The following is a 16,099-nucleotide window of genomic DNA, read 5'->3' as shown; positions in this document are numbered from 1 at the left end:
ATGATGGCTCAAGTACTTGAGTCCCTGTTACCCATGTGGGAGATGGAAACGAAGTTCCTGTCTCCTGACTTCAGGATATTCCAACCAGGGCTTGTTTTGATCATTTGGAAAGTGAACCAGTGGATGGAAGATATATCTGTCTTTCTGTCTCTGTCACTCCGCCTTTCAAATAAGTAAATAAATCTTTACAATAAGTAAAATGCCTAACATGGGCTACTCCTGATGACAAAAGAGGTTTATTTAGCTTCCAGTTTTGAAGCTTCCAAGGTATACTTGCTGCACTGGATTAGTTCCGACACATGATGCTGACAGGGCCAGGGCCCAGGCAGGTGGTCATATGGATCAGGAGCAGAGACAGTCTAAAGTCTCACAATTCCTTTGGAGGACCCACATTTCATTTGAGGAATTTGCTTAAAAATTCCCCATGACAAATTATTGTAAAAGATTTATTTATTTGAGAGGCAAATATATAGAGAAAGAAGGGGAGAGAGGGAGATATAGATAGAGATAGATAGGTAGAGAAAGAGAGAGAGAGAGACTTTCACATTCTATCCATCGATTCATTCCCAAATGGCCACAAAGGCTGGTGCTGGGCCAGGCAGAAGCCAGGAGCTAGGAGCTTCTGTGTTTCCTACATGGGTGCAGGGACCCAAGTCCTTGGGCCATCTGCTTCTTTCATGGTCATGTTAGCAGGGAGTTGGATTCAAAGTGGAGCAGCGGGATTTGAACCAGTGCCCATACGGGATGCTGGCAGTGCAGGCGGAGGCTAAAACTTCCACACCACAGAGCCAGCCAGTCCATTGATAAATTTTTATGTGCAAAATTATGATTGATATAATAATCTGGGGGCACTAGTCATATTAATACCATATTTTCATAGCCATCTAACTGTTGTATTTCATTATATTTGATACCACCCAAAACTGGAATTCAAATATTTGTGTGGTATTTAATAAATATATCACATGGACCATTTCAATTATTTTACAACCATTTTATCATTTCTAAGTTAGCTGTCTACTGTATAGTTATTTAATTTTATATTGCTCTTAAGGAAATTTATTTAGTAAATCCTTCCTTTTTTCTCCTGTTTAGTTGGGGTGGAATAGAACATTGCCTGGAGATAACTTCCTCCAACTACATCCACTGGCAGAGACAGAAAGGGTGAAAGAAAAGGCAAAAAACTTACATAAACAGTCACATGTCAGCTACATTTCAACTGCAAAATGACAGATGGCTTAACAAGTTTTCCTTGCCTAAAAAATTATTAAAATCTTTTACCTTACCAGAGGGAGAGTTGGAGAGTCTTACTCAGAGGGGTATTATAAAAAATATGTTTTTTTTTTAAAAAAACGTTTCTCCAGGAAGTTATTCCATTCATTGGAATGTGGGTGGTCATAATTAAAAATATTTGGGAATTATTTCCTAAAATAACTAAAAAGTATTTTATCTGTGATTATTATTTAACAATATAATGACTCCTTGCTTCAAGTAAAGTCTTTAAGAAACATTTAAGAGGTAACATTTTGATCACCAGCAATTTGGAGTAGGAAGCAGCTCAAGATTATAGTGACAAACAGAGCTAACTACTAACACTGGCATTGGCAACTTACTAACAATATGATCACGATCGTGTTAAACCATTCTAAATATCACATATTACTAGTACAAAATTAATATGCTACCTGTTTTAGAGAGTAGATGTGACAAATTAGGTGTTTATTTGTATAAATTATCTGATAAAATGTGGCCTATAAAAGAGACATGCTATAAGTGAAGTCTTCAAAATGTTATTGTAAACTGCTTAGAAAATTTAAATTGTTTAAATTTTAAAAATAATAGCAAGCAATCTAATGCAAGGCTGGGCTCAAAACCACAGTTCATTCAAATGATAAAACTTATCTAACAGTATTCTGTTGAGTTATTATATTAAAATACTTAATTTTAGTAAGAATCATTTAACCATTTCTGTGGACATGATATTAAAATTTTTTTGTTTGAATTTGTCGTAGTGTTGGGACAGTTTGCGCTCTAAACCCATAAAACAAAGAGATTTCAAAAATCCAAATGGTATGCAAGCCATTAAGACTTGTTAAAAATAACATGACATTATATTTATCCATTTCAATTTTAGTACTAAGAGTAAATACCAATACTGTCTAGTAACAAATCTAGTGAAAACAGACAATGTAATAAAAGATGTTTATATTGACTATATGCCCATCTGATTTCACTGCTGTATAAACCTGTACATAAAAAATCTGTTGAGGTGTTAAAGTACCTTCCTTTATGACAGTTATTTTTGTCATAACTTTTATTAAATTTTGTGAAGTACTTGATGCACATAAATATTAATATAAATTTTATTTTATTCATTTGAGAGGATCTTGTAGTGAAATATATTTCTTTAGATAGGCTTTTCAAGACACTCATTTTATAGTATTTATATGGGTAGATATGAGGGTTAAGATAGATATCATTTGTGTTGTTCTATTGATAGAACAATTGTGGCTGGCTGAGGAACACTATGTGAAGGTGCTCAGAGATTCTGTGGAAAATGAAATTAATAGGAAAATTTACATCGCATAATTTTTTTTCATAATCCATCCTTTCTCTTAACTTTGTGAAGGCTCTTTACATGTTTACATAAAAGAAACAAGTTTGCTTTAAAGTAAAATGCAGGGGTAGGCATTTCAGGCAGCATTAGGATGCTGCTTCCGACACTTACATCCCACACAGAGTTGCTGGGTTCACTCCCAGCTCTTCCCAATTCCAGATTCCCACTGCTGCACACACTGGGAGACAGCAGGTGATAACTCCAGTGCTCAGGTCCTTGACACTCGTGTTGGAGACCTAGTTTGAGTTCTGGCACCTGGCTCAGGTGTGCCCAGCTCTGGCTGTTGTGGATATTTATTGAGTGAACAAGCAAATGGAGGATCACTTTCTATTTCTCTGTTATTGTGCATTTCAAACTATATAAATACAATTTTAAAAATTACTATACAAACAATATATGTTATATGACCTTGTAGTAAAGAACGATTAAAAAAAGAATATGAGAAGAGAGTACTCCGAAATGAGTTTCTGTATGTTTTTGAGTAAGAATAGGGGTGAGGAAATGACTTAGCTGGGATCCCTATTTGGAAATTATACTTCATGTCTCAAAGGAAGAATAAAGCTAGTCCAGCATTTCAGAGAATGAAAGGGTTAGAGTCATGGCCATGTATTGCTTTGAGAATAGCAAGAAAGAAACAGAAATAACTTTTCTGTATCAATGTAAGGAAGAGGAAGGGTACTTTGTAGAACACATTATAGGAAAATTAAAATCTGTTCAAAAATAGTATTGATGAATATGTACCATTTAAAATGTTTTTTTTTTTTTTTTTTGAGAATCTACAAGTGAAGATACATATGTGTTTACAAGTGTTCTAGGATAACAACCTGGTGGGCCTAAAGGATTTAATGTGAGATAATAAATATGCAAGATTTAGATGAGAATCAACAAATTGATTATCACAAGAAAATAATCTTCACTATATTATAAGAGAAATATTCAGCCATGCCAGCCCAAAAACTGTAATCAATTAGCTATGAAAAATATTTACCACTATAGTAACTCCTCTGTCATTTGCACTTCATTTTACATAGCCATTCGCATGTTAAACATGCTAATATTTTCAGATCTTGTTCAGCAACAACAGCAACAAGATAAAATTGAGTGTCTACTGTATGTCAGCAGGAACAGTTGGAATTAATATAGATAATGTGATTCCTCAACTCTTAAGCACCTCACAGATTTTTTTTTTAATCTATTTTCTTCTTGTGATATCAGTCACTCTCCATAATTCTGTAATTAACATTCTTTGTTAAGGGTCCAAGGTATAGTGTGGGGTGAGTTAAGCTGCTGACTGTGAAGTCAGCATTCTATAATAGAACACTGGGTCCCATCCTAGATGCTACACTTCAATTCAGTTCTGTGCAAATACACCTGGGAAAGCATCGGAAGGTAGCCCAAGTTCTTGAGATCCTACCACCAACGTGGGAGTCCCACATGGAGTCTCAGACATCCTGCTTCCTAGCCCTGGACATTGCAGTCATTCTGGGAGTGAGCCAGTGAATGCAAGATCTGTCTCTCTCTCTCTCTCTTTCTCTCTCACTTCTCTCTACTTCTCTCTGTCACTCTGCATTTTAAACAAATAAAATAAATCTGGAAAAATAAAATCTGAGCTAAGAATGATCTCTGTGGCTTTCACCCTTGAAGTATTTAACTGTAGACACTGAAACTATATTTTGAGCATGGAAAAATAGTCATCATCAGAAAATCTATAATTCAATGTATAGTTACTTATTTTCATATACTTTGAAAGGCAAAGGGACTGAGAGAGAGAGAGAGAGAGAGAGGACTTCTATTTGCTGGTCACTCTACAAATGCTCACCACAGCCAGTGCTGGGTCCAGTCAAGGCTAGGATCTCCATCAGGGACTCCCACATGGGTGGCAGGAACCCAAGCACTTGAGTCATCTTCTGCTCCTTCCCAGGATGCATAATAGGAAAGTGGATTGAAAGCAGAGTGTGGGGAGCAACTCAGACTAGACTAAGTTACTGGAATTAAGACTTATTCTATGCATCTGCTCTCCCACAATATGGCGCTGGGAGAGGAGCAAACAGCTTCTACACAGCTTCCTCTCACCAACTTGACAAGCTGCAGGAGCTGCTCCTGATTGGAGGAGAGCAGCGTACTCGGCGTGTGGGTAGCAGAGTTGGGATTGGTGGAAGAGGACTACAAAGGAGGAGAGAGACAACATGCACCAGGAACATCTATCTGAAGGAACACCTGTGTAGCCCCCGAGAGAGCCGGCCGGCGGTGTGCCGCTCCCCCGCGGAAGTGGGGAAAGTGGCAGGGGGAACCGCCCTTCCACAGAGGTGGAAGGACGGTAGCCAACCCGGGAAGAACCAGCAGCAAACCCGGGGAGGGCCGAGCAGACAAAAGAACAGTGCAGAGTCCTGTGTCGTTCCTCCACGAAGAGGGGGAGCGACACAGAGGTTCTGGGACTCACACCCACACTTGAGTATGGGATGCAGGTGTTCCAAGAAGCAGCTTAACTCGGTGTGCCATAGCGGCTGGCCCAAAAAACCTATTCTCAATGCTAAATTGCTTCAATTTATTTATTTATTTATTTATTTATTTATTTATTTATTTATATTTGACAGGTAGAGTTGCAGACAGTGAGAGAGAGAGACAGAAAGGTCTTTCTTCCATTGGTTCGCTCCCAAAATGGCCACCACAGTTGGCACTGCACTGATCCAAAAATTGCTTCAATTTATACAACAAAAAAGTTTATACTATTTTTCTTTTCCTATCATAAAATGAATGTGAATTTACATTTAGACATTTTTAAATTGGTTGGAGTAAGCCATGCACTTTAAATCATTAAATGCTTAAGAATTTTTTAAAAATATTTTAAAATTTTGATATCAAATGAACTAAAAATAATATAAATTGTATTTCTATCAACACTCAGCTTTAATATAAAGTAGGGCTTTTTTCCACTTGGTAAAAAAGTCTTCTAAAAATAAATAAGCAAATGAATTAGAACTTAATGGGTAAATAGAAACACCATCCCCATAACATTTTCTTTCTTCACTCTCCAGAGGTAAACAATAACCTAAAGTTGTTTTTGTTCATGCACACAAGCTTTCTATTAGTCAATGATTTATTCCTTTTTTTAAAGATTTTACTTATTATATTTGAGAGTTAGAGTTACAGACAGTAAGAGGGAGAGAGAAAGAGAAAGGTCTTCCATCCGATGGTTCATTCTCCAAATGGCCACAACAGCTGGAGCTGCGCTGATCCAAAGCGAGGAGCCAGGAGCTTCTTCCTGATCTCCCACGTGGGTGCAGGGGCCCAAGCACTTGGGCCATCTTCTACTGCTTTCCCAGGCCACAACAGATAGCTAGATTGGAAGAGGAGCAGCCGGGACTAGAACGGGAGCCCATATGACATGCTGGCGCCACAGATGCAGTATTAACCTACTGCGCCTTGGTGCCAGCCCCTGATTTATTCTTTAATATCACATATCTCAACAGGATATATTATTATTTTTGAAGTCTATATTGTTTGCAACTCTTTTGCAGGTCAGTATCTTAATTTGTTTTCCAAATGCTTTTCAGAGTAATGCTCCATTTCTCAGTGATCTTGACAAAAGTGATTTCAAAATGACTTCCCTGAGAGCGTATCATCATAGCATTGCATATAAGAGAAGCATGGATGTGTGCCTGGTGTGGATTTTGAGTCGGAGAAAAAGAATCATCGGTCTTGCCATGAAATAGGACTCTTTTTTATTAACTCTAATCTGATACCGAATGCAGCTACTCATGGACCTTTTTAAGTAAGACAGATAAGTTATTAAAAAATGTAGTTTTTTCTTAGTATATAGAGATCATTCTCATGAAGAAATTTTGATAAAATGGATTACTCATATAGTTGTTGTCTTGAGAGGAGAGAATAGTGCATATTTTTACTTTCACCATATCACTAAAATGATGTGATAGAAACTAATAGAATTTGTACGTTCACTCCACATGCTATTTACTGATTTATAATATTCACTCCATTATATACTATCCTCCTAAAAGAATTGCAGTTGCTGATTCCAATTTTTTTGTTGACTGCTTCATATGAAATAAAAATGAAACTTTTTTTCTTCCTAATATATTTGACCAGGAATATTGTTTTCACAATAGGTTATAACAAATAGAGGGTCATGGAATCTACATATTGGATTTTGGCAAGTATTTAATAAATGCACCATAGAATATGAAAGAATATTTTAAGAAAAAAAATCTGTTCAACTAAAAAATAGTTTGGAAAACAAAAAGTGTGCCTTCAATTTTTTTATGGATGTGAGTTCATTACTTTTAATTTGAGATATTAAACATGTGTCATACAAATGGGCATATTTATTCATTCACACACTTGAATATGTACATGGGAGTTTTTGCAAAAGGAAGACAAAAAAATTTTTCTTTTAATGTGTTACATTAATATATTTTAGAAATATTGAAATTGTTGATCAAGATCAATAGCAAATCTTCAACTCCAAAAAAGAAAAATCTATACCACAATGACAGAAATAGTAAATCTTCATCAAAGATAATTCACAAGCAATCAAATTGAACCAATATTATATAATTGCATTTTAAAAAATAACAAGGAAGGAAGAAGCAGGAAGGAACATACTGGAAGGTTAGAAAATGAGCAGAAAACAGCTTATGCTCTTGAATTTTTGGGTGAGAGAAAGTAGGCATAGATTTTTCAAATATAAGATTAAATTATCAGTACATTGATTTATGTTCTCTTTAAATTATCTACCTTATACTCAACCAAATGAAAGCAGTCTCCATTTGGAGTGTATGTGTGTTACCTAGAAAAACATATGAGTGAGGCATTTTATTGCCAGGTTCAGTTCATGGTCTGTTTAGCCTTAATTGTTATTTATAAAACTGAATTATATACTCTATTCCTCCTAAAAAAAAATACTGTTCCATTCCATTTTAATTCACTTTACCATTGAAGAAACCAAGTCATCAGATATTTATGTGATTTATCTCATATTAATTCACACTGGGTTCTATATGGTGAATTCTAAAAAAGTTTATTTTTTCAAGAACTCTTCAGTTGTGTCATATCTCAGATCCTTTTACTTATATCACAATAATAACAATTAATAACGAATTCACTTAATGGATAAAAGGGAATTTTAAAGGTTTGTGGAAAACAGAATTTAAAAAGTATATCTTGTGTAAAAAATTCGAAATCCATACAATTAATGGATAGTCAGAAAGTTCAGGTGTGTTTGGTACAGCTCTTTATGATACAAATGTTCTATTAACTTTCTTTGTTCCCCTCATTTAAGCAGGAAAATTTTTGAGCTCATAATCATGGTTTTGATTTTACAGTTTATAATTGGTTCCTTACTTTTCCTATTCCCCTTATCAATAAGGCTAAAGGTTGATTAAGATTCAGACTACAGTACCAGGGAAAAGTAGAAAACTATTTGCAGCTAATGAAGGTTTTCAAAATGGAACTGAATTTAGGAATAGAACCTCATATAACTGTTCCTCCTCATGATTATGTTGATGATTGCTTCAGTAATGGCAATGTCAAAGTCAAGGTGAAGGGAGGAATAAGACATTGATTTCTTATGTTTAACTTGCCTATAGCATTTGTTTATGTGTATGCTGGCCATGTTTGTTTTTTTTTTTTTCCAAGACAGTTAATTTTTAGAGAGAACTACATTGCCTCCTAATGAAACTACTAACAAACTTTATAGAAGTTGGGAGACAAGTCACCTTTGAGCACCTACCTATACTTTGACAAAGAGACCACGATTACTGTCTGTAATGTCAGAGTGGCTGAGCCAATGATCACAAGAAGACCTCCTGTACCATCTGACCAATACTGAACACGCTTAGTGGCAAGACAGAAAGTTTTAAGAGACAGAGTGTCCTTAAGGGAAAGGAACTTAGAGGAGGAATGGTGGAGTCACAAATAAATTTGGAAGGAGCATTCAATAGTGGAAATGATTACACTTTTGTGATACTTATTTCAATGTCTGCTATTCAGTAACACTGAAGCTATGCTCAAATCGTCCTATCCTTTCAATAAAGAATTTAAAATGATCCCCAATTCATATGCATAAACACTCTGAGGTTATAGAGCAAGATGCAAAGGTTTCTAAGACATAGAGGGCCACAGTTGAATGAACTCAAAACAGGAATAGTGGAAAGAAAAAATGTCTAATCACTCTTTATGGATTAGTAGTTTCATCTTTCATGAAAATGTAACTCTTTAACCATAATAAAACATTCAGTTATGCATTTTTAAAAATGTATACAAAAGGATTTTTCTAAAAGACTAAGTAAATGAGAAAAGAATATATTTATACAATTATACTTAAAATAAATTTTGTAAGGAACAAATTATATTTATGAAAATACCTACAAACTATATTTAATATGAATTTAATATAAGCTACTATTTTAATATATGTAGTCAATATATAAAGTATTGTCAATCATCCCTTTTTTGTGCTTTTTTGTAGGTATAAGCTATCTTTTTAGAAGATTCGACTGTGTTATATTTTTGAAATTCAATTATACATTACCTTCTCCCAGAGTTAAAAGAACTTTTGTGATTCACTTCAAACTCTTAATAAACAAAATTGAAAACATTATACAACAGAGGGAACAATTAAGAAACTATTTTAAAGCAGACAAAAATTCAAAAACTTGAGTGTACAGAGCCATTTGTTTTAACATTCTAATTTGCTCTTTTATTTTGAAATGCAGATAGGCAGAGAGGGAGGAAGGGAGGAAGGGAGGAAGAGAGAGAGAGCACTTAACTGCTGGTCCACTCCTCAAATGCCTGTAGTGACTAAGACTAGGCCAGGTGAATCCAGCAGATAAGACTTCAATCCAGGTCTTCCACATTGGTGGCAGGGACCTATATACTTAAGCCATCACCTGCTGCCTCCTAGGACATATCTTAGCAGGAAGTTTGAATGAAGAGCAGAGCCAGAACTAGAACCCAGCATGTGGATATGGGATTCAGACATCGCAACACAAATCTTATCTGCTGTACCAAGTACTCACTTCAATTTTTTGAGAAGCAGGAAATATGATCCATTAATATTCTGCACCTAATTTTTGGAAGTAATCTTCATGGAAACCTCTGTGGAAGATTGAAAATAGGCTTCTAAGAAATACTAATATGTCAGCTTGTGTACCAGCTGGCAGGGGCAAGGGCATGGGGGAGAATGGATACTCACAACAGGTTATGTAGCTTTAAGAAGTAATAGTTCAGGGGCCGGCGCCGTGGCTCACTTGGTTAATCCTCCACCTGCAGTGCCAGTATCCCATATGGGCACTGGGTTCTAGTCCCAGTTGCTCCTCTTCAAGTCCAGCTCTCTGCTGTGGCCCAGGTGCTTGGGCCCCTGCACCTGTGTGGGAGACCAGGAAGAAGCTCCTGGCTCCTGGGTTCAGATCGGCACAGCTCCAGCTGTAGCGGCCATTTGGGGAGTGAACCAACGGAAGAACGGAAGGAAGACCTTTCTCTCTGTCTCTCTCTCTCTCACTGTCTATAACTCTACCTGTCAAATAAGTTTTAAAAAAAAGAGTAATAGTTCAATTTCCTTCATTGCATATTTTATGTGAGAAGTTATCTAAATACTCGCAAGTATTCAATTATAAATTTTGGCAATATCCTTCTAAAGTAATATCTATTATTAACTTCATTATTAAATATATGGAACTTAGGCACAAAGGGGAAAAATAACTTGCCTAAGATCACACAGCAAGTAAATGACATAACTAAATATATTAAAGTTAATTAAAATAATTTTAAAAATAAAACATATCTCAATTAAAAATGAGTCACTCTTCCAATTCATCTTCTTTGTATATCATACAGTATGAGGAGATAATAAAACATTTGTGTAAAAAAGGAATTAAATCTGAAAATTAAAAATAATAAACTTTATATTTCAGCAAAAGTTCCATAAGTTACCAGCCCATTTATAAAGGACTTGAGGATTCAGAAAAATAGTTATGTCACTGTGGTCTCTTTTTTTTTTACATTATTTGTTTCATTTTCTTTATAAATTTTTTTATTTTTTAAAAATTCATGTATTTCATGTATTTCATATATACAGTTTTAAGAGAATAATGATACTTCCAAATATACACTTCTTCCAATTTAAAATTTTTTACAGTCAGACACAAGACGTCAGAAAGAGCCAGATCAGGACTAGACAGTGGATCCCTAATGATTCTCATAGACACTCTTGCAAAATTGCCTTTGTTCAGTGTGGGAAATGAGTAAGAACATTATTGTGATGGCAAAAGACTCTTTGAGATAGATTTCCCAGGAACATTCTGCTAAAATTTTGGCTAACTTTTCAAAACACTCTCACATTAAATGGATTCTACCATTCTTTGCCTCCACAGAAATTCAACAAGCAGAATACTATTAACAGTTCTGCCCACCGCAAACAAAGCCTGGTGCCACCACTTTTGCTTTTAATTGACCTGCTTTTTCTTTTACTGGATGACTTCCACTCTTTTAATAGGCATTGCTTTGATTGTAGTTTGTCTTCAGGAGCATAGAGGGAGAGCCTTGTGTCATCTTCTGCTACAGTTCTTCAAAAAAGTGTTTCAGTTCTTAGTACTATTTATTTGAAATTTTCGTAAAAAGTTCTGCTTTTGTTTGCAGCTGATCTGGGCACCAATGTTTTTGGAGTGGAGAATTTATACCACTTTAATTTGTTTTTTCAGACAGATTTGTGTAAGCAGAGTCAGTGTCCTGTCTGTTGTTTCTCTTTTAAATCCTTTTCCGTAAGGGCATGAATAAGACCCCTGTTTCTTTTGTAAAGAGATCTGAGTGGTCTGTGGTTGTGGGCTTCAACTTTAATGCCATCTTGTCTCTTCTTGAAAGAGTCATCCAATTTATAAACAGCTGGTTTATTTCGGACATTGTCCTCATAGGGTTTTGTAAAGAATCAATACTTCAACCAATCTTCCATTGCTACTTTATATGAATTTGATGTGTCTTCCTGTATTAATTTTAGCAGAATGCATGTTGTTCTGATAAAAACTGTTTTCAAATAAATATCTTATCCTTAGTACTTTAAAATAGATTTTGTTTAGCCAAGTTATAGCACATTAATAAATGCTTCTTTTCGAGCAATAACATTGAAATTCTTGTGTAGTCCTTACATAATACAAATTTTTCACAAATGTTAAAGGACTGTCAAATTCTGGGATAATTAGAGCAAAAAGGAGAAGCAACCCCATGAAAGCATGGGTATACCTTCCAACAATTCATGTGATGTAGACCAGGAAAACTCAATTTTATTTAGAAATATAAAGAACTGTGTTTTCTTGGATTCTACTATCATAGAACAGTCATGCATATGGGTGACATGAACAATGTTAAATGTTAACAAATTTAAATGTTAAATTTGTATCTGCAAGTTGTTTAAAATGACTATCTTTTCAATGACAGTGAATCATAGCATATTGTTTAAAAAATCAGTTTATTTGGGAACTCTAAGGAGTCATTGAGATCATCTATCCTATGTTGGGAATGTGATCACTCCAAAAGGTTTTTTTTTTCTAAAGCGAATATACTTTGAATTATATACTTAAAACAGGATTTCTCTACTTAAGAGAAGTTTTCAAGTTAAGGCATCATATGATAGAAACTTGCCATAAAGTAGTGATTATAAATCTTTTAGATTTCTGTTCATAAATAAGGATTTATGAGCAACAGCTACATTTTTCTTTTCTTTCATGTATAAATTAGCCTTAGGATTTTATGAATAATTCAATATGAAAAATATAATCTTTCAAAGCTATGGTAAATAAGAAAGTTGTGTGTGACTTTATGCAAGTTTGCCTATGTGTATATAAGAACACACATACAATTAGGGAGTCTTTAATATTTCCTGAAATTTTGAATATTTCTTAAAATGGTAAACATCTAAATATACATTGTATTCTTTTAATAAAACCCATAGGATAGGATGATTTATGAGGTAAACTTTTTAATTTGAAGATATCTAAGTAATGATGCATATGGTATGCTTCTTTTCACAAATATTTTACAATTCAGGAAGTTTAAACACAACCCTTAAAATAATATCTTTGTCTAAGATAAGTCTGCATTCTTTGAGGAATTAATTCACAATGTTGCCAGTTCTGAAAACAAAAATATTAGGGAAATAAAGCTTTGGGATTTAGTCCAGTCAATCTAGTATTGCCCTTAAAATTGTTTTGACTTGAAATTTAGGTCATATTTGGAATACATTTAAAACAGCTTGATGATGCAATGAATTCCTTTTCTTTGGCAAACTTAGGCCTATATTGTCCAAAATTCTCATTAAATATACTAAATAGGTCACACAACAAATTTAGAAACATATTCTTAACTTCAATTTATTTTCCAATCTGTCTAGTAGGCACCAATAGGAAATATTCATATGAAAGGAAATATTGCAAAGTACTGTTGCAACTAATTTTCGATACAGACTATGAGTACAGGATTTTTTAATTCCTCAGAACTACATTGAATTTCTTGCTTTACACACTAAGAAAATTCTTGGCCTTAGTTTCCTCATCTGTGAAATTGGGGCAACATTAACGTTCATATGATGTGGTGTTCTGAGGACTGTATGAAGCAGTGTGTAAATCACTTTGCATGCTATCACAAACTAATTACCAAGTTGATATTCATTGTTACTTTTATGAAATTTTTTAAGTTTGGCTGTTGGCAAAGATGAAAAATAGAAATAATATTAGAATAATAATCAAATCAGTAGCTGATAATACTTGACATTTATTAAACAATTATTGTGGAAACATATATCACTACCTAATGTTGCTGAATTTTTAGTTAACTTTCACAGTAAGTTATATAAATCCAAGTAAACAAAAGTTTAGAGATAAAGTGAAAGAAGAAATAAAAAGAAAATTATAGAAAAACTTGCTTCAACATTTGTGGGAATTTGAGAAGTGAAGCAGTGGGCAAAGAATCTCTTCCTATATGCCTCTGTCTCTTTGCCTTTCAAATAAATAACAATTAAAAGACATAAAATTAAAATAAAATTTGAATATACAAATAAATTATTTTCTACAAGCAAAAAAGACTAATGAGAATATATAATAATAATTTAATTTCTACAAAAATATTGCAATGTTAAAAAGACATTAAGAAAGCATTGTGGTGTAACGGGTAAAGCTATCACCTGCAACACCAGCATCCCAAGTGGTTACAGGTTTGAGACCTGGCCACTCCACTTCTGATCCATCTCCCTGCTAATGTTCCAAGTTAAATGCAGGTGGATAATTGGGCAGAAACATTAGCATAAACAATGACTTTCATGTAACACAATTTTGTATTTACTTACCAGTCCTACCTTCCTTCACTTATTCAAGAAGTATTTATTGATTGCCTAGCACATGTCATGTTCTTCACTATGTATTAAGGGCAAAACACTCAACAAAATATGTTGTCTCTCTTCTAATAATTTTCTGGTACATGCATTTGAGTTACTGACAAGTATAGAGATTAAAAATAAGGGAATATACAATCTGAAAGGTGATTGAGTTTTAATGAAAAGTTATATAGAATAGTGCAATGGCCATCTGGAGTTGTTTTATCCTAATTCTCTATGATCACTTAGTATGTTTTCTGAAATTTTTTGAAGTCATTTCAAGTTTTATCTATTGTTAACTTGAAGTCCGTCATTTGGGGAGTACTCATACCCTAGAGATTGGCAATTGGCAGAACATACAAGTCAAGTGTTCTCTCTCCTCTATGCTCTCCATAGGCTATTCGCATCTACCACTGGAGTAGAAAGTGCTGTAGGCTTGTCATTATACTGATGTTAAGTCTGACTTACTTTTCTGGATTCATAAGGCAGAATACTAGACACAAGCAACTTAATCTAAGTGACCAATATTAGATGATTTTACATGCCTTTGAAGATGCATAATATTTACTCTAGCTTTATTAAAAATGTGTTGATATGTTTATATGTTAGATAAAGTCTGCTCAAAGCAGTGTAATGAATCAGAATAATTTGGAAACTTGGCCATGTTTTATACAACTGGTACCATCATTTATAATTTCAGTTAAAAAGAGAAGATTTACTGTTAGACACATGAATTTACAGTTTTGAAAGTCCAAACTTGTTTATTTGTGGGCATAAAATAAATCAAATTGCTCATATTTTGATTCTATGGAATGTTAAATCTAAGAATTATCCTTCACACTTGCAAATCTACAGAAATCTAATAAACAACTTAGATTATGTGTACATATATATACACATTCATGCTGAGATTATTTAGGTAATAATAACACATAGTTTCATATTAATTGTTAAAACTGTGTTGATATGTTTATATGTTAGATAAAGTCTGCTCAAAACAGTGTAATGAATCAGAATAACTTGGAAACTTGGCCATGTTTTATATGAATGGTATCATCATTCATAATTTGAGTTAAAGCGACAAGATTTACTGTTAGACACATGAATTTACAGTTTTGAAAGTTCAGATTTGTTTATTTGTGGGCATAAAATAAAACAAATTGCTCATATTTTGATTCTATAGAATGTTTACTGAGCATCAATGATTCCATGTCAACAACTAATCAAGTAAACAAATATTTTGAATACTCTGTTTAATCGAGATATCAGTTCAGTTGGTTAATCATAGTATTCATGCCTTATACTACTGAATCTCAACCTATCTTCGGTAAAAAATTCACCAGGAGTCTTGGTTTAAGTTTGGGATTGCTTACTTCTCCACGATTTCTCTCTTAGGATGTGTGAAGTGACACTTCTAAGAAATATCTCAGAAGCTTAGGGTATAGGAGCCCCACAGTTTACAGTCCAAAAAAAACTACCAATATCCATTGAAACCAGTTGTGAAGAGAAAGACTTGTCATGGATGAATGACTAAATTGTGTTAAGAGAAATTTCCTTGGGGATTTGGTTTTTATTCAGTAGGAAACCTGTTGCATACATATAGAGGAAGAAAATGACACTAATATGTAGAATCTAAATGTAAATGAGCATCAGCCCTTAGGATTTATTTTAATAAATGCATATTAACATCTAAAAGAGACTTAAAATGGTCAATTTTTTCATATTCGACAGATTTGGAAGGAAATATTACATTTTATTATTTCAAAATATTTCATAAACTTTTATTCTGTACATAAGATTATTCATTTTATAGCTTAAATCAACAATTTTTATATGCTATAAATCTACATAACACAAAATTGAATCACTGACTATAACTGAGATACTTATTATGGGAGTCTAGATGGCTAAATTAAAAGTACATTTTTTCTCCCTAATTTTTCTTGTATTTCAGAACTGTGGTAATTGTGTGATTAAAACTACTGCTTCCTAGTGTGTTAGTTTACTGTATGGATAGAAATCAGGTGCTCCTTTAAGTAACTATATAGCTTGTTCTCGAGAATCTAGTTAAATATAGCTACTGTGGAGCAAGCAGGCTGATTCAA

Source organism: Oryctolagus cuniculus, chromosome 8 (assembly GCF_964237555.1).
Source record: "Oryctolagus cuniculus chromosome 8, mOryCun1.1, whole genome shotgun sequence".
Classification (NCBI taxonomy): domain Eukaryota; kingdom Metazoa; phylum Chordata; class Mammalia; order Lagomorpha; family Leporidae; genus Oryctolagus; species Oryctolagus cuniculus.
This window is presented reverse-complemented; position numbering follows the sequence as displayed.